This window comes from Falco cherrug, chromosome 11, assembly GCF_023634085.1.
Source record: "Falco cherrug isolate bFalChe1 chromosome 11, bFalChe1.pri, whole genome shotgun sequence".
Classification (NCBI taxonomy): Eukaryota; Metazoa; Chordata; class Aves; order Falconiformes; family Falconidae; genus Falco; species Falco cherrug.
Window position 1 is genome coordinate 9,076,427 of NC_073707.1, and position 25,220 is coordinate 9,101,646.

The 25,220-nt window shown below is 45.5% G+C and overlaps 1 protein-coding gene across 5 annotated transcripts in view; it reads right to left on the bottom strand.

Moving 5' to 3' along the window:
• Nucleotides 1-25,220, bottom strand: part of ARHGEF4 (Rho guanine nucleotide exchange factor 4) — a 228,035-nt gene that overhangs the window by 19,229 nt on the left and 183,586 nt on the right. The window contains exon 1 of one of the 5 annotated variants that reach the window (XM_014281971.3): nt 11,139-11,808. The exons of the other annotated variants lie outside the window; for them this stretch is intronic. The gene's annotated coding sequence lies outside the window, so the exon portion shown is untranslated. Of the gene's footprint in view, nt 1-11,138; nt 11,809-25,220 lie in introns of those variants that run through there. 5 annotated transcript variants of the gene reach the window in all.

The window sequence follows — 25,220 nt, forward strand, 5'->3', positions numbered from 1 at the left end:
ACAGTGAACACTTCATTGCTTCCTGCTGCTGCTCTGTCTACATACTTCAGGGTAACACAAGCCCTCCTTGCCACAGCATCACACCAGACATGCCCCCACAAGGGCAGCGGGTTGCATTCATTGCTTCAGAAGCACAGACCGGAACACCATGCCCCCAGTCAAGCCATGCCCTCGGCATTTGTTGCCCCTTTGCCTACTGTGTCAGCTGCATATTTTTTCAGCACAGATTTTTGAGTACTGATTAAGGATAGTGGAGGACTCAGACATTTACCAAACACTGCAGATCTCCATTCAAAATACTTTAATTTGACAGTGATTCTCCTTAACAAATCTGAGATGTCAGTCAACCAAGATCTGACCCCAGTTAAGTGTGCTACACTGATACTCTGTAGTGCTGCTTTTTTAATCAGTGCCTGTAGTCAAACTCCCCATGTGACATCTAGTACAGCTGCCTCCATTTACCAAACATTCAAAATTTGTCATCTCATTTATTTGATAAGAACTGTTTTCCACAAAACCATTCTGACTGGCATTAATTACATTATTCCCTTTTATTTATATCATCTGAGTCCTGATTCCCCCTTAGAAGTGGTTTAAACAGATGGGAAGAGGAGGAGGGTCCCCCCGCAGCAGGCAAGGAGAAGCTTTGAAAGCTCCCTTTATCAAGTGCTACAGAAGGAGGGAAGCAACTCTTGTAGAAAGCGAAGGAGGCAGAGCTCTGCTGTGTGAAAAGTACAGCGTGAGAAAGCATGCCAGGTGCAGGTCCATCTGAGTCCAATTAAATATGATTTTTCAAATTCCAGAGTGATGCAAGAAGTTCTCAGCTCTTCACCTAAGATACGGGAGCTGATTATTATAAGGTGAATCAAATCAACTGAAATTCCTTCAGTCCATGTTACTTTTGGCTGGAATAGGTCAGGAAAATTCTTATGAAAGCGTGGGGATAGTTACCTGCAGCTGAGGACGACATCTACTCATCTAGATCCTGTCAGCACCCTCAGCACCCCAACCATCACTCTCCTATCACCTAGATATCAAGGGAGTCTGCTAATTTTGGGAACCAACATCCTTCAGCTTTGGCATAAGGAAACAACAGCAGCAAAGTCCTTCTCAAACTTGTTCATACTCTGCAAAAGCTTGTCTCTGTGTCACATTTTACAGTTAAATGTTCCAGTTGCTGGTAGTGCTTAGAGTAAGCAAAAAGCTGTAAAATAGCTTCCATTTTAACCTTTCACACAGGTTTCCAGAAGATACTTATTTAACTCATCTATAACTTATTTTTAAATGTCTAAGACATTTATTTTCTGGTATAAGCAAAATACATATTAACTCTTTCTAAACAAGCAGATCCAATGCTGAGTGTCAGGGTGACAAAATGGCAAATGAAATTCTATGCTGCCAACTGCAACACAGGCAATACCTGACACAAATGACTGCCTCAGTGAGCCACTCCTCAGGAACGTCTCTGCAGACAGATTTAAGAAAACGTCAGCCTGCTCCATCAGGGTCAGAAAGCCTGCATGGCGGGATGACTCAGAAAGAAAGAGAGAAGAGGAGAACTGGACAAGGCACAAAGAAGCATGAATCAAAAGTGGTAAGAGCTTCTAGGCTAAGCTAAACCCACCCTGAAGCTGGAACAGAGAAAGGCGGATGGAGGGTGGCACGGGAAGGCTTAACAATGGCTGGTTGTAATGCCAGGACGATGGGTGCCCAGTGAAACCGCCAGGCGAGAAGTTCAGTACAAAAGCAGTACTTTTTCCCTGTGGTGGGTAATTAAGCTGTGCCACAGGATGCCACAGAGCCAAACACATAGATAATTTTAAGCGAGATTAAGCAAATGTCCATCCTTTGAGGCCATTTTTGGACACATCATATCCGGACACAGCCATCAAGGATCTTAAACACACCTGGGAAGGCACACAAGGGAAAGAGCCAGGCCATGCTTGTGTCTATTCCTGAGCAGTTATCCCAAGTCACAGGTAAAAGTGTTACTGGCTGGCCCTGCAGAGCTGGTCTTGGCATATTAGGGTAGCAAAAAACACAAAAGAAAGGAACTGTTGACTATCCATATTACCCACAAATACTTCTTTAAAACGGTGAGCCCTGAAAATGTTAACTTGACGGGGACAGATAGGTTCCCTCAAGTACAGCAACAGTCTTGTTTTGTTTTCATTCTTGAATGAATGAACAACATTCAGGTGGAAAAATAGCAATTGCCAACACAGTAATTACAAGGACATTAGGATGTCTTCTGGGGTAGGGCTGTCCTCCTCCCAGCTGGGACTCCTCAGGCAGAGGTAAGTGCAGCACTTCCACACAGCTTCGCCCTAACAGATCCCGCACACTTTATCCTACCCACACAACACTCTCCAGGCACGTGGAGGAAGGTCAGTCCACACACCTGGAGCAGCCATTTGTCCCTACCACATGGATGTCCAACTCCTGGCCATTTCTGCCCCCTGCTTCTCCCCCTCCCCTCCCAAAAAAAGGGGGAGGATGAAAGTGTACCCAGGGCAATCTGTCTGTTCAGATATTGCCTGGGAGGCTTTCAGAGAGAGAGTCCCTGAGCACAGGCTGCAGGAGTGAGTATGTGCTGCACCCTCACTCAAAACGTTCAGAAAGGCCTTTGCAATTAAGAGCTCCAAGGCCCTCAAAAACTTCTTAAGCACTCAAAGCCAGAGAACTTAAGTCATTCCAAAGCTCTAAATCAGCTTAAATAGCTTAAACTCATCTAAAGCCTTAAAGTGTTTTAAGCATTTTAAACCCATCTAAAGCCTTAAAGTGGCTTAAGGAGCTTGAAATACTCTAAGGCTTAAAAGTGGTTTAAGTATCTTTAACTTTCATCTAAGTCACTCCTCGTAGCTCTCCCAGTTGTGTGGCACCCATCGCTCCAGATAAGGTGGGATCTCGGCACCACAGTCCCACTTACCACAAACAGCCCAGATCTCTGACAGAATCACTCTCTTTACTCTCCTTCCCAGCTCTCCTGGGGAGTGCCGAGCCCCCAGCTCTGGCTGCAGTGGCTGGAGGTGGGTGCACGTAACTACTCAGGAGGTTGTGACAGGGTTTGCTGGGCTGGTGCTGTAATAGCACCTGGACATCAGCCACACGCTCTTCTCCTATGTTCTTTGGTTTCAAAGCCTGGAAAGGAGTGAGGTCTGGGGTTGAACTCTCAGGTTTGAACAAGACTTTGACCTAGGGCTCACACATCTACAAAGTTTCTAGTTTCTGGTTCCAGTTTGGCTGTAGATGAAAACCACGTCAGTGACTGACTCCCCTCTTTCACCTCACCCAAAGTTTTGAAGCCTACATTTACTGCAGAATATGAAGCATACCTGGTCAACACAATATTTATGTTTTTCTGATGCCCTGATTTTAAGTGTACAACTTGCAAATAGAAATAGCCCAGGATGTTTCTGTTTCTCACGTTTAAGAGTGATGTTGCATCTTTTTTACTACCCTTTCTCTCAGACACCCAAGTAGAAACTATTTTCTTCAGAAAATTTTATTTAATGTTACATTAACATATTTTTCTGTCAGTGATGCTACAAACTTACCCCATTCTTCTCTTGCTGCTCCCTGCAGGATTACCCTTCCTCTGTGCACTCCCACCAGCACATGCCCTTGGGACATTCCCCGACTTTTTCCCCTCTCTGCAGGACAGCTCCTGATTTCACTGCCTCTCCTCTGACTTAATTTTGAGATTTTTCCTTTCTACCTCCTTTTTTTGCTTCCTCTTTCAAAACTATTTCTTTGGACAAGTGAGCGATATACTGTACAGATCCCCCAGGACAACATATGCCAAACAGTTCAGCTGCAGCTCATCCAAGACAGGGATTTATTGAGGATAAATGTTGCATCCTGGCTCTTTGCAGAAGAAAAGGGAAGGGAACCATGCAGTTCCCAGAACTCTCCGCCCGCTGGTGACTGTCGCTATTCCCTTCTCCCAAAAGATACAGCAAGTTACAGAATCAGTTATAGCTTGAAGGCAAATTAATCTGAATTTGTTTTACAAATAAGGTTAAAGAAAACATTTTAAAGCAGATACAAACCATGTCGCTAGCAAACCATTCTGAATCATCAAAAGGTCAGCATCTCTTTGGGCTCACAGCAGGCAGTACGCCAGAAACACGGCACACGGCTTTGCTTTTCATGTGTGTGCATGATTTGATTTTAATGGAACACACTGCAAAGGACATGTTGAAATGATTTTTATTGCTTCTATCTCCTATGAAAACATCTCTGTTGGATTAACAGTACTGTGCCAAAGTGCACACAACACTGGTAGGTGCTGACAGACATGCTGAGCCAACAGAGATTGTTTAGCCATTTCCATGACCTGGCTCTCAAACATGGTCTCCCTGCTTCAAAAGAACCATGCACATTTTAGTACCTGTTTCCTTTCTTCCCCTTCACCTGAGAGAGGAAGTCCACAGGTTTCTGGTGACCCAAAACTTATGATTTCCACCTCCCTGCACCTTTCTGGTGATCTCTCTCCCAATACACACACACTGTTTTAGATCCTTTCTCCACCGAACTAAGAATTGCTGTCTATCCTTTCCTTTGAAAATGGGGCAGAGGAAAATCTGACTATCAGACAGAGAGAAAGAAAAGAACAAAAAACCTTCATAACATCTCACTGTCAGGCAAAAGGGGCTGCCTAGCCTTTGTTTTTGGTTAGTATCTGTAAATATAAAAATGAGTCATTTCTTTTGTAGTCCCTGCAGAAGGTTCTTTAAGCTAAGTACACTCAAAACCCCCAGCAAAAACAACATCCCCGCCCCAGCCTTTTCATATCGCAAGTGTCCTGTGCTAGTTAAAGGAGATCGATTCAAGAAGCAGCAGATCCCTGGGATCTTCTGAGACCCTGAACTATTATGCTTTTGAATATATACCCATTTTGTTAATTTGTCGTTAAGTCCACATTATCTGGATGAAGAGACTCAATGGCCTAAGCAAAGCTAAAGCCTCAAACCAGAAGCACGTTCCGTTTCCAAGACCACCTTGCAGACAAGCTCTCTAACTGCAGGAGGCTGAAGCACCTGCCGCTCCTCCCGCAGAACGTGGCTTCTTTAGTCCAAATAGGAAAAGATCCTCATATCTCCTGTTCCCCACAGGTTCTCATTTTAGTCACCTTGACTCCCTGCACAACCCTGCCAGAGAGGCCACTGTATGACAAAGTGGTTTTGCAAAAGCAGCTGGGTGCAGAGCATGTTCTGGTAAACCAGGCAGCCATGGCATACTGCTGTCACTGGCTCTCCTTTCCTGGTGTCTAGTGCAAACCTTCTCACTACATAATTAGCGCTTAGTATAACAAGTCCTGACTCCTGGGTGCTACAGGTATGAATTGGGATACTAAAAATACTAAGTCATGACTCCTTAGCAGCCTGTCTTTTCTTAATCTCCTGCCGGAACTATTTTATAATAGTTAGTAAATAGTTAGTAAAAATAATAGTTAGTAAAAAAAAAAAATAAATAGTTAGTAAAAATAGTGAGTAAAGCTGTGTTAGGCTGCTGCGGAGAGGTCCTAGTGTCCCTCTTCAGATTCACATGGGATGCCTATATACAGCCTTTGTATTTACATACAAAGTTTGCCGCAACCCTGCAGACACTCAACATGCCAAGACTGGACAAGATTGTAATTCAAAGCAACCACAAGCAGTCAAACCCAGCCCAGCTCCACTATGCTGTTCTGAGCCACGTTACCACAAAGGCTACAGGCACCAGGCCTATAAATAACACTCACGTACTGCCCCTGCACAGCAGCCACTACAGACCAGCATAGCTTAGAAGAAGACGATACACTAATTCTGTTCTTCTATCAGTATCCTAAATGGATGCAAGATTGAACAAGCACAAGATTTTTAAGTGTGGATGCTACGGTGGTTTGCTCCATGCCCTGTGTCTCCTCTGCTTTGCCCAGCAGCCTGCTCCGGATAGGAGCTGCTGCAGGATGGAAATGGGGGTGGGGGAGTGGGTGAAGGCAGCCCCTGTTCCCCCAGCTGGTGGAGGCCGGGCTTGCTCTGCCACCAAGGGACAGCAGAGATTCAGGTGCCCAATGTGAAATCGGTGCTCTCTGGAGGAAAAAGCATGCTGGGGTTGCACTAGGGTCTCCCTGACAGGGGAAGAGGAAGACATGGGACCTCGATGCTGCAGCAGGACGTGCGGGACTGGAGCCCTGCACCAGGTCCAGAGGGGCCAGATCAGCTGCAAGGGAGAGCAAACTCCCAAATCTCCCTCTCCACGGTTCTTCACACCTGGCTGACTCCTCTGCTGAAAGGTTCAACAACATCCTCTTGGTACTTAGGAGGACACTTTTCTTTCAGTGTTACCAGCAGAGCGGAGCAATCACTCTTATCAGTTACAAATGCAGAAGTCTTGCACACATGCAACAGGACAGAGACCACCACTGTGGGCCTGTGTAATACTAAAATGAGAACCTGTGGAGAACAGGAGATACGTGGATCTTTTCCTATGTGGACTAAACTGTAGGTCCATGCTACTGCTTCGAGCCCCGTTTCCAGCACTGCCCGATGCAGACACAGAGGGGATGGGCTGTATGTGACAACCACAGTCATGCCTGGAGTAACTCCAGCAAAAGAAGAAAGATTCAAAGGAGACTTGATTTTATTCCAGAGTTTCCAGCACATTCTGTATTTAACAAGCCCAGTGACATGGCATAAATCGCAAGTTCCTCCCTCTTTTTTTTAACCTGTATGATGGGACTTTCATAGATATTTTTTTTTCTTTAAATCAAAACACTGGAAGCATTAATTAAAAGTAATTGTTGATGCTATCATCCTAAATGCTCACTGTGTTTCTTATCTGGCCAGCTCATGCCTTAGATTCCAAGAATAAATCACAAAGACAGCAGATACCACATATCACCACAAAAAATGAGTTTAGCCTGGGAGAACAAATTAAGAAAAGATACAATCTAAAGCCCAGATCTCCCTCTGGAAATGATGTCTTGGTCTCACCCCTGTTCATAGATGCTCTTTGCCTTGCGAGGCTCATAGTAAAGCAGTAGCAGAGCAAAGCTCTTGCCTGTTAAACGTTCTGGTGAACTTGCCCCACAGCAGGGGCAACACAAACTACCTGTGCAGGGCTGGAAGCAGCAGTACCCTGCCCCATCCCTGCACACTGCTTTGCCACACAGCTGGAGTACACCAGCACCACAGTGGCAGCACAGGGGAAAGAGTAGAAGCACAGCTCTTACTCTGCATCCTGGGGAAGAGGAGGGGTCCAGCAGCCACAGGAGGGCCGGGCTGATGTGACCTGATCCGCAGTGGGAGCAGAGAGCACAGTGGGTACCAGGCACCCCAAGTGCTTTGCAGAGAGGCCTGACAATGTGCCTCACTTCCCTGGCTGTGTTGCTCCCTCCCTGGGGCTACAGCCCAAATGCCAGGGCAGAGCCCAACTGCAGGGAAACAATCACAGCCTTCCTGCAAAGCACCCATCTCTGCTGTCAAATAAGCACGCTGAGAGCAAATTAAAAAAAAGCCAACTTTGTTGACAGAAATGCCAAAGGCTTCTCCTTCCCCACCATCCTTCTGTCACCATCTACAGCTCTTGCACATGATTCAGGGATCCTTCACCAGCTTTACTTTTCCTGGGCTTTAATCGGCCATCGCAGCTTCTTCAGCCAAGATCTGAGGCAGGCTTGAATGAGTCACAACTAATATCAGACTGATTAACGCTTACATGTCAACTGCAGCTTCCAGCTGAACATATACATCTGTAGGTGAAGTTGAGGAAGGAGATAAACACTGGGTTCTCCATAACAAAACTCAACACAGATATTTTAGGATTAGTTAGGTATCAAACACCTAGACAAGCAGTGGAAAGAGAAAGTTAAAATTCCCCTAATATTAAATACTAAGAGGAAAAGTGTTCCCAAGGCTCTTGGCAACCAGTGTTACCTGTGGCAGGCAGTGTTATCTCCAATGAGTACTCTACAATCTTGCAATTTGTCTTCTGACAATTTTTAAATGCAAGAACCATTCTACTATTTTGCTCCCGACTATTCTGGTACCAATAATCTGGTGAAATTGCCATATGCAGGGGTGATGCAAATTGCCCGACAGAAAAGGGATGCAGTTTCACCAGGGGTTGCATTACCTTTTTCTCTAACATCCTTTCTTCCAGGTTATCCCTCACTGCCCTGGATTCCCCATAGCCCTTGAAGGAAATGCTTTATTTCTCTAGCAGCAGGCAGGTCTTCTGCAACTGGGGAAGTCTCAGTATCCTTTGTATCAACAACTGCCGTGCTTCCCAGAGAAGAGAGCTGCTTTGCAGGAAGCAACGTGGCAGCTCTGTACCTCAGAGGCACTAACTGCCCAAACTCATGTTATTCCCAAGACTTACATTTTCTCCTTAGTATCAGCAGCGAGCATTTTGGGGCACTGGATCTGCTGTTAGCAAGACACTCCTCACCTCCCATTATATGCACTGGCTGCTTCTGCACAAGCTTTGATGTGTCAAAGCAGCAAAGGCAAATGGCTCTGGCTCCCACAGGCACAGCTGCTGTGGCTGGGCCGAGCAAAGGAAACTTTTTGGAAATAAAGATGCTGAACCAGGTGTGATGTAGATGTGGTAAAAGTGGGCTAGAGAGAGAAGGGAAGGAGGAGGTTGCAGCATTGTGGGAGCACTTGCCTGCTCACACAGGGCTGTGCCTGCCCCAGCAGCCTGTCATCACCACCTTTGGTATTTGATCCCTTCCAAAGCCAGCAGAATCCTTTAGCAAGCAGTGGGAATAAGCGTCCCCAGACTGACCAAGCAGAAGGTAAACTATTTCATCACCACAAGACCAGCTCCAGCTACTTAATTAATTTTGCAAGACATTAAATAAAAAGAAATTCCTGGAAAACTTCCCTTAAGTACCTTCCTAGGAAGAGTATAAGATGAAGCTACAGTCTCCAGTTCAGTGACAAAAGCCACCCAAGGAGCATTTCAGTGACATGACACCAAGGCTAAACAAGAGCGTAAGCCACTTTGTGAATCTAGGATCAGTCTTAGCTGCTCAGCTTACCAGCTGCCCTACATGGCTTCTATACGTCGAGCCAAACATTCAGATTACGAACAGGGTCGACCTGCTGGATAGTCTCCAGAGTTATGTGTGTATGTGCAAGCCCTGGGAATAACTACAGTTCTCATCTACCATCAGGTGTGTTTTGCACTATGTCAAGATACAGAGCAGGTGAGACAGCAGTAACTGGCCGTTCAAACAGCTCGTAGGGGCTGCCATGGTGCTGAGGCCTATTACTGCTCCTACTGCTGCTGAGAGCAAAACACTTCACCCACTAGGTGAGGGGTGAGGGCTTCTGAATGCTCAAGCACTGTCAGAACCTGCTCAAGCCTTGTGCATAATCCTCCCTCACAAGCAGCTGCCAAAAGCTTTCTGTCACCGACACCTGTGACCCCAAAGCCAAAATTTGGTCCCTCATCTGTCATTTGAATACCAAGGTATGCTTTCACATCTTGTCAATTTTGTCACTTGTCCTTTCCAATGATCAATCTTTTTTTCCACCTTACACCGTAAAGTTCTGATTCCAGCTCTAACTAAGGCCACAGGTAAAGTTTAGAGGGGAGAGAAAACAGATTTTTTGGAAAGCCAGTGTTGTGTGCAGAGGCTTGGAGATTTTTTTTGAAATGGTAGCTTCAGAAAACAACATATACTGGGTAGTTCCAGTGGCTGTTTATCACAATGTCTAGCTAATAGAGTTAATAGCCTAGTCTGAGATTTTTAATAATTCAAACCTCTTCACCTATATAAGAGATTCGCAGAGAAATGCGGAGAGCTGCCCCACACCCAGCAGGAGACTCTCCACTCCCAGGGACAAGGCTGTCCCATGCCTCAGATGTACAGAAAGGAGCTCAGCAAGTACAAATTTCATTGCTTTGTGTGCTAAAGTGACGTGGTTTTGTACAACACTAATGTATTACACACGATCACATAAATAGCTGGTACAGAGTACATCATTCATGATGACAGAGACAACATCAGCATCCAGCCTTTCTCAACATCAGCTCAGACTCCAGGAGCCATAAACATTCAGGTCTGAGAGGGCTGAAGTAACTTCAATCATTAGTGCCAGCAAACACACTGCCCTCATGGAAGTGGTATGTAAATTGCAGATTACCTAACACACAAAATGAAGGATCTTGCTGAATTTCAAGGGCTTGGATATTTTGTACAGTCTCCGGCACAAATGCAAGCAGTGTCATTAAGAACAGTGCACTGTGGCTTCCTTTCCAGTTTATCTTCCACCAGGATTCGGTCTTCTTCAGTGCCATCAAGTAGAGGGTTGCTCCATTGAGGTGCCAGTGCCCAAGTCTGGAAGTGCTGTGACGCACAGGGCTGCCGATAAAATTGAGGTGAACAGGCCTGGAGCGAGCACGCTGCTTTGCTGCCCTTCCCTCCTAATGGGTCTACAAGAGTGCTCCTTGAGTTGCTTCCCTGCTGTGCACGGCTACTACTGGCCACTGAGAGCCAAGTGGCCTGCGAGCAGTGTCCTGTGCTGTTCTGCCAGCCATTTTAATACCCATAGCAAATAAGCACTGAGATATAATAAAGGAAACGGGATAAAAGCCAACAAAACACTCCTTCCACACTGCTGCAGCATTTATTTAGCCCGAATTCCTGATGCACTATCGATCAACCACTTTGGCTAATTGGGCATTACTCACGCCACCGCACAGCACAACGTTCCCAGTGGCAGAGCAATGGAGGCATTACGGCGTTCCGCTTTTTACAGCAGGTGTTTACATGTAGTAGGTCCTTGTGCAAGGGCTTGATATAGGATGACTGTCCCTCTGCAAACAAAGCAGCAGCACTTTGGGCTTCTCCAGGGCTGAGAAGTGCTACGTATAGGCACAGTATTGTCATTGTTAGGAATTGAGGCTGATTAGTGCCACGGGGAGCGGTTACGATTAAACAGGTTGGCTCCCTTACCTCTTTCCCTTTCTCTGGTTTAACGGTGATCCAAACCACAAGGCACAGGTGATGACAGGAGGAGAGTGAGGGGAGCAGGGTGGGGAAGGAGGTGATGATTAAAAAACAAAGGAGGGATACTCTGAGACACACAGTTACCGTAACAGCAGACAAGCAGACCAGAGGCAGACAACAACAAGCTGACCTGCTGATTTGTCGCCCAGTCCTGGAAACCCCCATGCACCACACACCACTACCAGCAGTCCTCCTTCAGTGAAATGCCAAAAGAAACATCAGTACCACGTTGACGATGATGAGGAAGAGCAGGATGACAAAGACCACTACCCGCTGAGTCTCCGGGTTCATGTTGCAGCGGAGGAAAGTGTGAAGTGCACTCCATTTGTGCCTGCTTCGGTCAGGGACCTTTGCCATGGCTTCAGCCCCCAGAAAAAAAAAAGAAAAAAAATTTAAAAGCAGCAGGCTTCTTAAGTGACCGCTGTACAGCCCACAGCGGGGGCACGGAGGGGGGCAGAGGGCCGTGAACAAAAGCTGTTTTGCAGCTCTCAGAAGCAGAAGTCTAAATGGCTCGACACAGCCATTGCTGGTCCTGCACAGCACGTGTGCCAAAACGCCCCCTTCCCCACCCCCTTATCTCAGGGGATGCTCATCAGCACATCCGCGGGTTTCCACATCTTCTTTGCCAAAGGAACCGTCGCCATCGCTTTAGCAGAAGGAAGACATTGAATCCGTTCTTGCAGAAAGCCCAAGCCGGAGCACTGCAATCCGGGCTGTGATATTGGCTTTCCAGAGAGCGGCTCAGCTATTTGCTGGGCGCCGTCTCCAGGATACATGCAGGCCTTAGCAACGCAGCCAGCCCAGCCCGATGTGGGGTGTGCAGGGGAGGCTTTTAAGGAGGGTCAGGAGTGGATTAGGCGGCTGCTTTTTTAAATCCTTCCACCCGCACTAAGAGCGTGCCAGCAATAGAGACAAGTCCTGCCAGCAGGCAAATCCTGCTGCTCCGGATGGGGCTGGGGGAAGCTGGCCGTGTGGCAATGCAAGGGCACGGCGAGGGCACGATGGCTTCCCACATGCCCGAGTGTGCAACAAGCTGCTGGGTGTCTGCGAGGAGGATGGGGAGATGCAGCCTTGGGCTGGGGGTCTGGGAGAAGCAGCTCCCATCCGAGCCTGCTGTCCACTTCCAAGCAGGGTCCTGGAGCCAGAGTGCCCAAAGGACTTGGCTACCTCTGCCAATGCCTCTGCAGGACCGAGGTACGCCAAAACCGAATCTCCGCAACCAGAAAACCTCTGGTCAGCTCTGCAGAGCCCTAAACGTGCTTTTAGGAACTTAACATTTTGCTGCTGGACTGTGAAATTCACCGAGCACCCAGCTTCCCCGGGGTATGCTCACAGCTGCTGCAGCCTGAGCATAGCTCCCAGCAGTGTCTGACCAGGACCAGGATGAAAGGGCAGCACTCCTCCTTGGAAAGGCCAGGGATGGTTCTTGGAGAGCACCCATCACAGACAGTCTCTTTGACTACAGGTGCAGCCTTTTTCTCTCCTCTAGCCAGCAAAGTGGAGCCCACCTTTTGCTCAACAGCCGGCAGTAACAGCACTGCTCAGGAAAGGAAGAAGAGGACATCATGAATGATCATTCATGCCCTTCACTGACAGGAGGCAATTCCACACCTTCCAGTTCTCATGTGCTCCCCCTATACACACCTTCTCACGAAACAGAAATATGAATCCAGCCCCTGGAGCTAGGGCTGGATGACACAGTCGCTAGTGCGTGGAGCTGGGCGCAACAAGGATGACTGCACTTCACCTGAGAGCTTCAAACATGGAAAAAAAAAAAATATCTCCAATGTGAATGTGTGTGTGTGTATATACACACACACACACACACACTCTCCTAGGAGCAGGAACCAGAAGTCATGGCTCCCTCCCCTTAAACATACTAACTGCTAAACACCTACGGTAGCAACCATCTCTGGGAAGGGCAATGATGGAGCAACCACATGATGCAGGTGTGAACAGAACACACTCAGCTGCTCTCACGCTTGAGACAAAGCATAGCAAAATGAAAAAAGCTGTCTTTTTTCAGGTGTTAGCACATCAATGCCCATAACGTTTCTTGAAGATCTGTACAGCTCTATATATATCCTGGAACACAGCAGGTGAGAGATTTAAAAGGGAAAAGGTTTAAGAGTTATGGTCTGGCTGGGTACTTTTATTTCATTTTGTGTTTTCCCAAATTGTGCCAACCTCTGCAGGGGTTATATAGAAAGCACTAAGCAGTCAAACAACTTCCACTGTCTCCTTATGTTTCTGTAATGTTTTTTAGATGTTATAAAATGAAGTCAATAATTATTTCAGTTTGCTGGTTTCTGAACTTAAAGACCTTGTAAATCTCCTTGCGTCTAGCCTAAGTGTAGAACAAAGGGAATAATGCATAGGACAAGGGCTTGTTCTCTCAGTGCAGCTTCAAGACCTGATAAGCAGAACTTCCCACATGAAGCAAACTACTGGGATCCGCAGGCTGCCCAAGCTCCCACATGTTTTCGGGGCTTTGGCCTGCATTCGCTTAATGGCTTTGAAAAACTAATTCTCCCCGCCATATGCACCAGAGTGTAATACTTAGATCCCTAAGCTTGCAGACTTCAATTTAACAAAACTTCTTCAAGTCCACAGTTGACTCACACGATTGCGTTATTCAGTTTCTGAGGATTTTGCAAATCTTGTCTGGTTTTGAAGTCTTTTCATGAATTGATTGAGTATGGGCATAAGCCACCAAACAGTATTAGGGAGGGGTGTGGACCTTCAGGAGAAGGTAATCATGGTGAATAAGAAGCACGATCACACATACTCCTTTGAAACCTCCACAGCAACTACCATCTTCTCTAGTCACTATTACACTGAAAAGAAACAGGTAAACTCCAGTGACCCACACCAGGACACACACTGGTAAAGTCATGCTGGCAGAGGAATACTGTTGGTGCCACAGGATACCGGGCAATTTCTAAAATCCACGATGACGTAATTCTCCCATAACCTCCTGAAATCTTTGCCACTCATGAACATGCTCAAGCATTCGAAGTTGAAGCACAGAAAGTTTGAATAAATATCTATAAAGACATCTTAAAGGTGAGATCACCTTGCAGAAGCAGCTGAGGGGAAACTGATACCAAGATGAAGATGCAGAAAAAGCAGCTGCAAAATTGCAGGGAGGGTGCATTTTCACCTGCGTTGGAGCTGTCTCTAAGAAACATCTTAAACCACAGCTACGTCCCTTTGCTTTTCTGATGTACAGACCTAAGTACCCTCCTGCACTACATTGCCTGGGCACATATAACATATTTACCTTGCATACATCTTGGAGCATTACACAATTAATGTTAAGTTGCAGCCACCCCTCTGACCCCACGGTAAGTAAGTGAGAACGAGTAGGAACTGGTCTCGAACAAGGACAAAAACTGCAGAGTTACTCTAGCTGTGACCTGGTTTTTGTTTTCACCCCCAGGCAGTGAATCCCCTCACAGATTCTGTGCATGGGGCAGTTACTTCCATGGTAACTCAAAGTGCTGGGGGCGGGGGGGAGGGGGAGGCTCCCACTACTGCTGCACACGGCTAAACACCATGTGGCGTTTTTCTAAGACAGAAATGAAACCTCATTCTTATTTCTCACTGATCAGACATGCTTCTGTGGTAGGTGGCAAGAGATGAAACAGCTGAAGGTTTTACCCTGTGGCTTGTAGTAGGGCGAGACTTTGTATAACTATCAGTGAGGAAGCATATTTCAAGTAAGTGTTGCACGATATTTGTAGGAATCTGATTTGCAATTGTAATAATTTACTTGCAATCATTTCTCTAAGAGCCATCCTCAGCCAGGACTGCACCCAGGGTATAACACTGTCACTCAGATAGTGCAAGTGGCGAGTGCAGCGCAGCCTCGCAGGCCTGATCACACACGGAGTCGTGCTGCAGTCAGTGACCACGCCTTCAGAGAGTACATTATTCAAGAATCCCCAGTCTAATATTAGATAAAGCAAACAATACTAATTATTGTCCAGCCCTTGTCACCTTGCTTATACATGCAATGGGGCCTAAGCTTTGGAGGGCTGTTTTAGGTGCCAGCTTTTAGAGGCCAGGAGCGCACAGACAAACCCACTTTCTGCCAAGTGAAAAAAGCCGTTTCAATATTGTAGCAGCTGAACTGGGAGCCGAAAGGCACATGCACATCAACGTGAAAAATCAACAACTGCAATAAGCAGCACGGGTGCTTCAGTAGAACAGGCAAAGAACTACCTAGGGAGACAAGCAGTGACGTTATATCCAGTGCACTGGGACAGCAAAGTGCACGTGCCCCAGAGCAAGGTCGGGGGGGGGGGGGGGGGGGGGGGCAGCCCTACAGAGGGGACCAGCCCCACAGAGGGGACCAGCCCCACAGAGGGGACCAGCCCCACAGAGGGGACCAGCCTCACCAGCAGCACCTTTCCCTTCTCTCACAAAAGAGCAGGCTTGGAAAGCAAGGCTCCGAGCAGTAAGCTAGATAGCACGCTAATGCACATTTCCAGGACTTCCTACACTTGTCTTAGCACAAACAGGCACGTGCTTGCTACAAGGCACACAAGACAATTCAACTCCTCTTAAAGCCAAGGATGCACTGGTATTGTAGTACAAATAAACTGTGCTCTCAAAATCACGAGACAAAAAAAAGGAACACCCCCACTGGGTCATTTATCAACACCTTCTCTCCAACAAGGTAAAAAATGTGTCAAAGCATTAACAAGTAAGAAAGACAGAAGAAGTGCTAGGATTGAGCCTGGATTAGGCCCATCTGATACACAGACACATACTTTTTGACCCAGCTGCACTACCTGGCTCCCTGCTCCAGGCACAGAGCTTGGAGAGAGCAGCTCCATGGGGTGTTTGCCTGCTCTGTTCAGCAGAGCTTTGCATATCATGCAAACACAACACCGAGCATGCAAATACTGACTACTTTACAAGTTTTCCTAAGATGTTCCTAAATAGGGTATCTCCTGAGGTAGCATTACTCTCTCTTTTTAGACCAGTGAAGACACAGACACAGACTTCCCTATCCATCCAGTTGGCATCACTGCCTGTTTGGATGCTGTGTATACAGAACTACAGAAAAGAACATGTTCAGTACCCGAGGAAATCAACAATTCAACAGCCAAAGTAACAAATTTCACCTAGATCCATATGACCAGGTTTTTCCCCCCCCCTTTAAGCTTCCTTTGAAATAAAAATCACCAAATTATTACTGCCCTTTTTGTAACACAGAGCTGTTGAAGAGCTTCTTGGAGAAGAAGCTCATATTTATTTATTTAATTGGGTGATACTTCCACCTCATAACACTGGGGTAATCAAACTATTTCAAATGCATCTTTCCAAAAACAATCCAGGTTCTGAGTTGGTGTTCAATAGACAAATTTCTACTCAGTTCAGCAACTGAAAGCAAGGGCTGAGAATGAAATTGGGAGGGGCAAGCACTGCTACCTGCAATCAATCCATCGAAAACTAAGTTTCCTTAATGCCAAATAACCTATCACATATTGTCCAGAATCCAAACAAAGCAAGTACCAAACCCTGTTAGGCACTGAATTAACTCTCAGTAACAACTGTAGCCAACATCTCCCAAAAGCACGTCATTCACTACTGAGCCACGGACAGAAAACATCAGAACAAGTACAGCTTCTTAAACTGCAACTGATCGTATATTTCTAAAATGGAAAACGACCTGTCAAAGGCCCACGGTTTGTTCTGAATTTTACAGTATTTTACACTGTAATGTAATGTAATGAATTTTACACTGTGATACTAGAGCACAGTTACCCCCACTGCATGTTTCCTTAGCTAGCACTGCATGGTTTAAGCCCACACAGCTTTTACAGCTAGTACTTCCCTGGCCAGTGTAATCATGCAATACTGCCAAAACGTTACAAGTTGTTCTCTTCCTTGACTACTAAGATTTACGAGATAATCATCAATGGGAAGAAAATTGGCATGACAGTTTCTTTGTGTGGTGCACAGATTAAGGCATGGCCACACTGGTACGCTACAAGAAAAACAGCCATTTAGATGGACCACCCCTGACAACAATTAAAAAAAAAAAAAGACAATCTGCTTAGCAACCAGTCTTTTGCTTTCACACTCTACTAAAGCTAGAAAATCTTTCAAGTCCTCCTAAAGCAAGTTTTATTTTCAAGAACAGTAACTATTAACATGTTGGAAGCAGCTGGGGATTATTGCCATGGCCTAGAGCTCCCGTGTCAGAAGAACCGCGTTGCTGCTGTGAGCCATGTACCAACACAACACATCCCACGCGCTTGTGTGAGCTGAGGCAACGGAGCTTCCAGCATCGTACACAGAAGATGACACGTTTCCAGGGTGGGTTTGACTAGTGCTGGGCATGCATTTGGTTTGACTGAAGGTACAAAAATTCTCTCTCAATACTGGATGACAGATAGCAGGCAAGGGATACAGACAGGAATGGTCTGGGAAAAAAAACAAAGCATGTTATGATAGATGTTGTGGAGCAAGGAACAAGTAGAGAGAAGCAAAGACAGGCTCACATGGTCCACGCAGCAGCCTAGGAAAACGGATCTTGTCAATACAAGATTGGACACAGGCAGAACAAAGGCTGCTGTATTAATGGTGCTCTGAAATAAAGATAGGCTGAATGGTATATATGGCAAGACAGAGGGATAGGAAAGGAAATGCCACATCTTGGAGACCTGGCAAGATTAACAGCTTCAATGCAATAGCTAGAAAGGGGTCAAAACAGAAGATGACACTCTTATTACAGAGCTGAGGAACAGACAGGATGGCAATGACATCCTTAGTGAATGAGGGAGGAGGTGTTCAGGAGGTCCTAGAAATTATTTTAATGTGGTTTTTTTAGCTATCCTGTTTTTGAACTGAAAATTTGACAGCCATGGATAACACAGAAAGACAAGGAATGGTCTTCATTCGGGCATTATGCGGGCCGGAACAGAGAAATAAGGGAGAAACAGAGGCAGAGAAATACTCTGAGAAAAGTCAGGGAAAGGAAAGAAGGAGCAGGCGCAAGTAGAGTTGTGGGACCTGAGGCAGCTGAGGTCAGAGAAAGATAAAATGAAGCCAGTGAAAACAGGTAAAGTGGGTGAGGAAAAGGGAATGAATAACCATGCAAGGTGAATGACAAGATCTACGTGGTGACTAACAAGGGGTAGAGCAAGATGTATAATGTACAGAGCTGAACCCCCCCACAATCAAAACACTAAAACATAATTCCTGTTAAGAGTCCTTAAGAGAGGTGGCTGTCAGGGCAGGGGGGAACAAGGGCAAGCTTTATCTCTTGGTTATTTCTAGACCATAAGACTCCTTTCGTTCTGACTATACAGGAGTTTTCAAAAAAGCCATGTAGCTTTAGGCTGTCTGGCATAGTCTGTTGAGCCCACACATTATAAAATGTGAGTACAGGGTTCCTTTAGCTGTCATCTTAAACAAAAAATGCCTTTGGTTGCAAAGCAGTGTTATGACACTTCTCTGACTGTTCAGCCTCCTCACCTCTTACAGAATATACCAGTCTTGCACATGTAGAAAACAAGAAAACTGCTCACAAGTAACAGCTTTGTAAAGTTCTTCCAAGCTGGCATGTAATAATGTTAATTTGAGAATCCTCCTTCATTGTCCTCTGATGGAATTAAAGGAGCCATAGGAGGGCTGGGAGAACAACGAGTTCCATGGAGTACAAGCAAGAGAAAGCTATGAGAGGGTAAAAGACATACATAAGCTGTGTATAGTAGGCTTATTTTTTGTCCTATGCAACAGAAAAGCAGGGCAGAAGTTTTACATGGTCAAGTAGCCTTCTGAGGCCACCTTTTCCTGACACCCCTGTTATAGCCAACAGGCAGGAAAAAATGCAGCAGAACACCACACCCTTGAAGAAAGAGTCTTGATGGGCTCTTCTCCAAGAGCCTGCGCCATTGACCAAGAAATCAGTAACAACCTAAGATAAGATACAGGTCAGAAGCAAACTTGGTAAGTGACTGTCAAGGTGATCAGCAAGGCAAGGATGGGAAATTGGTAACCGCAATAGTAAATGAACAAGGTGTCCCCCTGCTTTACTAGCAAAGCATCCATTAGGGACAGAGGAAGGTGAAAAAGCAGGACATTCGGTCCATGTTGGATAGCTCAAGTGGCCTGCTTCCTTTTCACAAAACCCACAGACAGGAAGACTCGCCAGTGGCAAGTCAGTGGAATAGCCAGAAGCAGGAACTTCTCTAAAGATTATAAAGCCAGCTGGAAGTAGGATTGAAACAAATAACCCCCATCACACCTTTCTAGGCCACTGGCCCCAACAACTGCACCTGTCCCTCAACCCAAAACTTCAAGAAGCAAGCTGCACTTTACATTCAGCCGCTGTAAAGCAGCACAGCTCTGCTCCTGTCCTCTGAGGCCCTGATTACACTGTGCAACTCCGTGCAGATCTGCCGGACAAGTTTGTGCCACACGGAGGTGTGCCAGGCAGTCCCACGCTGCTAGGGACAAAGGGACAAAGGCTGTTCTGTTTGCCCGCCCATGCAGCGCGCGTGTGCTCCAGCGTGGGAGTAGTGGGGTTAATGCAAGTAACATTTCCTCACTTTGCTGCAAGGAGCAGGCGTAGGACTGACCGGCACCCAACGGCTCTCCCAGGGCATGAGCAAGGGCTGGCCCCATGCGCCCCGGAGGGAGGGGGAGTCTTTCCATGAGCCTCAGGAAAAGCTGGGTTGGCGCTTCAGCAACTTGGTTGTTCTTGCTGTTCTTTCTTTCCGCTACAGCTCCCGCAGTTTTGCTGCTTTTATCAGAGTGGCGATATAAAACTGCAAGGAATACACCAAGGCCTTCGCTGCGTTAAAGCGTGGCTGAACTTGCTAACCCTGCCGCCAGTTTTCTGGGTGTAGGACAAGGGGCCCTGGTCACAGCCTAGGGCTGAAGCTGACCGGGAAGATCTTTTGAGGGATTAACAGTGCTCTCTGAAGGGCCAGAAGAGTCAGGATGGATTTTATTTTTCCACCACAAGGTTCAAATGTCTTCTGGGGATTAGGAAAAAAAAAAGAAAACTTTTCAGAGAGGAGCTGCTCTCAATCAGGATTTGGAGAGAGAAGAACGAATCAAAAAAATGTTTTGATATCAAAACCATGCGGAGAGGAACCCAAGGCACAAGTATGGTATAAAACCAGATATGTTCACTCCTCTGTCTCTATGCAAACACTTAAACCTGTAGTAACCTCTGCACTAACCTTTACCCAACATTCCTACTCTTGTCACATTCCTTCTTTATCCCCTTGTCTCAGCAAATCTTTGTACTCCAATACCCACTTTGTTATTGTGCTGTTATCCATCACAGGTGTTTCTCGAACTAACAAACTGGGGCATGTACAACCCCAAAACTACTTTTTAAATCAAGACATATGCAGAGTGAGTTGTAACAGCAAGATTCTGCAAAACACACTTGTCTGCATGCTGTCAGGCTACCATTTCAAGCAGGATTAACTGAAGTTTATGCTATACTTCTAAAGACCAATCTATAGATGGGGTGAAAATATTGCAGTGCTTCTAATGCTCTTCCTCCCACCGAACAGCCGTGGAGAGTTAGGTTCCAAACCAAGGATCCCTGAAAGCCCAGCAAGGAGATCCCAAGGATAGCTAGTGAGATACATCATGGATGGGGGCAAGTTCCTCCTCTGCATCAGACAGAGGGCAGGTTTGAAAGCAAGGCTCCCACTGCACACATGAATGGTGAAATCACTCATCTTCACCTGCTCACGCGTTATCCTTGGCTGTCACTGCACAGGCCTGATGAAGCGTGTCTACTCTGCAGGCACGTCCTGCAGGCAACATTGGCTGAAGGGTGACAGGTGAAAAAGCCTGCGTTGGGTGCACACGCGAGCCCTCAGCAGGCAGGGACCATCAGGAGCACAGAGGGGGACTGCCTGCCTGCCACACTAACTCAGGTGCAGCAAAGCAAGGATTTTAAGATCTCAGTGGCGCCTTGGTAGATGGTCCTCACGTGCTACAAGTGGCAGGCAGGAAGCCAAGGCCTTCTGCAAACCCAACCCTTAGCTCTACAATATACACCACCACTGGTACGGATTAAAAGAGCTCTTTTAACAGGTTGCCAAAGCACTGGAAGTTGGTTGCAACCTTCACCATAAAGAGACAACCACCTCTTGTGATAGCATCAGTAGACAGGCCATGTTTTCTTTAGGTGGTGGGGAGCAGGTGACATTTTTAGGAAGCCACAGATGCACTGGATAAAATACATGCAGACTTCGAAATGGCTTGGCACAAGTAACTTCAGGAGTTAAAATATTGTTGGATCATTTTTTTTTCCAAAGGGAAAACTATTTGTGGGGCCAAGCCTCTCTCTACACCCCAGTAACTGGGAACACATTTAATTCCAGCAAACAACAGATGTTATTGAGTCCCCTAATACTCACAAACTATCATTAACAAGCGTTAACAGAAACTTTTTTACAATTTAATGGCTGGCAGGACTGGTGTAAGAACTCCAAAACCACCATGCTGTCTCCAGTTATTTCCCTTGAGTGGTGTATTTAGGTCTGGTTTACAGCCACAGATGAAAATTTCAGCAGTACTTTCCCCTCTTTAAACATGTTGGTATGTGTGTGGGGACACATCTGTGGTCCAGAAAGAGGTGAGACACAGATGCTACCTCTCCTGTTCTGCTTCTTCAGCTTGGCTCCTGGAAGGAGGAGTTAGGTCCATTCAAGACCAACTCCATAAACTCAATCATTCCCTTATGCACCTGCAGGCCCCCTTCCACTGTAACACCTCAGCATTTTTATTTAGGAGTTAAAACTGTGAAAGACTTCCAATGTGCTGTTCTTGCCCCAAGAACTAAGCTAAGCCTGGGGTTGGGTTTGTTGTTGGGTTTTTTTTTTGTTCCTAATGTGTATTAGATTAATAGGGCTATTTAGAAAAAGCATGGGTCTAGCAGAAAAATGATACATTTTTTAGAAATACTCTGTGTGGATTGAACTCCTGCTGGTGGTCTGTTTGTATGCTAGAGACTGTAGCATGGCATAGGAGCTACCTACCTACACTTTGCACGTGTGTGTGTGAACAAGCACTTGGACTGCTAAGAGCTCACTGCATGACTGCAAGTATGCAAGTTTACCCCATTCCTCCCAGCTCTCCAAAAAAACCCAGCATTCACTTGCAAGATAGTCCTTCCTCAGATGAAGATAATCTCCAGCGCTGAGCGAGCTCCGCTGGCTTCCATCACCCTCTCTTCGTCTTCAGCCTGCTGGGGGAGGTTCCCTTGCTCAGGGCATGACCAAATCCTAACGCTGACAAGGGCACAAGAAAGCGCCTTGGAGAAGCAACAGCTGCCCATGGTAGAAAGTAGAAATACGGCTCTGGCAACCCCTGGGACCACTTAGCTCCTGATCCTTATGTTTGATGAGACATAATTGCTATCAAGTATTTGAATATACTGATTTGCTTTAAATCCATTGAAAAAGCCCTCTGAAATAACCTTAGAAGTTTGCAGACCTGAGAACTGTGAAAACTAAATCCATCAGGCAGTAAAAGAAGTTACAGTTCTGACTCCATACTCTGTTCGCACCGGATTCCTATACAAAATCATGCAAGCACTTGGGACCAAAAACGAGGATTCAGTAAAGATTTATGTCCATTGGGGAACATTATTTCTTGTCCTTGACAGCACTGAGCTTTATACAGTATTCTGCAAATAAATCACAATTGCTGCTTCTGGACCACAGTTGTCAACCTTGGTTGCAGAAATACGTAAGACACAAAGGCAGGAATTAAGCCCTCTGGATAAAAAAAAAAACGAAAAAAAAAAAACCTAAGGGGAGGTATGGTGGGGGTGTATTTGTTAACTGCTTTCTATTTGCTTTAGTATCAGTTGGGAGAGCAATATACTCACATTAAGATATAAAAGTGGTAATAAATCTCCTTTCCCAGATGACACAGGAACGTTATATATTGCTTCCATATGATCAATAATTCTAGTTCTGTTTTCAGTCTGGGAATCTGTCGTGACCATAGCTTTTTCAACCTATTCCGTACTTTTTTAAAAAAGGGGGATGATAACATTTTATGGCACTATTTTAAATTTTTCTGTCTTTTGAAAATTGTCCTCATGTAATACAAAACAGATTTCCATTAATTGGAACATAGATAATGTGAAAAATGCTATGAAGGATTTTATTCACACTTAACAAAACTAAAATATGTTCTGATCTCATCTGCATTAACATTTTATGAGGTTTGGGTTTTGTGGTTGTTTTTTGGGGTTTTTTTTTGGGGGAGGGGGGGTAGTTGCTTTGTTGCTGTTTAAAAAAACCACACCAACTAAATAAAAAAACACAAACCAGTGTACATATAAAAAACCACAAACCAGTGTGCGTATGCCTCTCTTATTTAAATTTGGCTGTGCTTGGAGGAGCACTGGGTGAGCCTAGAACAACTTCCCAGTGAGTGATCAAAGAGTTTAGCACAATAATCATGCTTTAGAGACTCAAGAGCCTCAGTTGTACCCTGCTCAGCAAGACAAAATGAGGACTGCCACAGTATCTGTCGCTTTTGGTACATGGCAGATGTATCGTTTGTGCCACTTCCTGAGCATTCCTCTGTATGAATTACTTTGTTAAATCAGAAACGTTTATGCTGGAACCAATTAGCTTAATTGCATGTTGTCAACAAGCACTGGTTAGCGCACAAACATCTGTAACATACTACAGGATTGTAACTTTAAAACGTAAGGCAATGGTGTTACATCTTAAGATAAAATCCTGGCCTGTTGAAGCCAACGAGTTGAGCAGTTCCCCAGGAACAAGACTTCGCATACCAAATTCCGAACTTATCAGAGATGTAAGAGATAAGGAAAAAACAGGGAGTCTTGCTGTTATTTTGCAAACATGTAGTGCTTGGCTTTCACAAGCCAGGGACAGCACTGTTCACCTGGGGCTGCATGGGGCTAAATGCCCCACATGTTGAACTGCAACAGTGCTTCTTCTGGCGCAGAGCGCCACGCAGACCCCCCTGCACAGCAGGACAGAACAAACCCTTTGCACGCATCAGGTATTTCCACAGTCAGGCCTACCTAACCCTACTCACACTTGACAAGCAGTATAGCTCTCCTCGTTATCACCACGATCACTCGAGAGCTGGCCAGGCAGGCTTTTTATATACATAATCCCTCATGTCCTCAACTTCAGTCTAACATATAACACGTTTCATGATGCTTGAATCTATGTCTGCCCTATACGTAAGACAGAACCACAATGCATTGGCCATATAGATTTTTCTCTTGCCGCGTTTTACCTAATTATACTGTGGAAGCAAAAAGATACAAGGATAGGGTCTTTATCTGGAACAAACACAAAGTAAACTCCACCAAGTACAATCTAAACACAAAAATCTCTTTTCATGAGCATCAAGAATGTCAAACAGATGCCCCAAGAAAATTGCTTCCCCCGCCTCTTTCTCATCCCAAACCCTTATTATTACTTTTTGATTGATTTTTCTTGGCTATTACACACCCTCATGCTGATCTTCTTAGGTGGGCTCTATACAGCCTTCCCAGCTTTCTTTGATCCCTCTAGTCTTCTTGCCAATAAATTATTCTAGTTCTGTGAAAGGTTTCTTTCTTATTTCATAACCATTTTCTCTTGATCCAAAATCAGCTAAAACTCAGTGGTCGGGTGGTTTGTTTTTTAATGCAACACTTTGTCTGCCAAATGCCTTAAAAATATATTTCAACCTTCTCTGTTTATTTGAAAGCTGCTTCTTCCAAGAAGGCTAAGAATAGTGCAGTTACCATAGTTTCCTTATCCATGACCAATAAAAGACAATTTGGAATACAATAAAACAAAGAGAAGACTACTCACAAAACGCTACTAAATGATTGGACATTGCTATCTTCCCCCCCCATCACTCCTAGCACTACTATAGAAAACACTCAAGATGAATCAACACCCAGCTTTTGGTCCAGCAGGGAAGACGAAGACAAGCCTGTCCGTCTGCCAGTTATTTGAGATATTTCAATTCCAACACTTAAGATGTCTGTTCATGCAGAATCCCTCCCTCACAGATTTAGTATTTCACCTCAAGAGATTTTGTATTTTACTGTAGTCTTTTGTTCCAGGAAGTGGTTGTGCAGGAAAGCACTTTGCTAAGGCTCAGTGAAGCTAAGTGATGGATTAATTACCCGTAGGAACCAGTTGACAAAGTAAATAATGTGCTGCCTGTT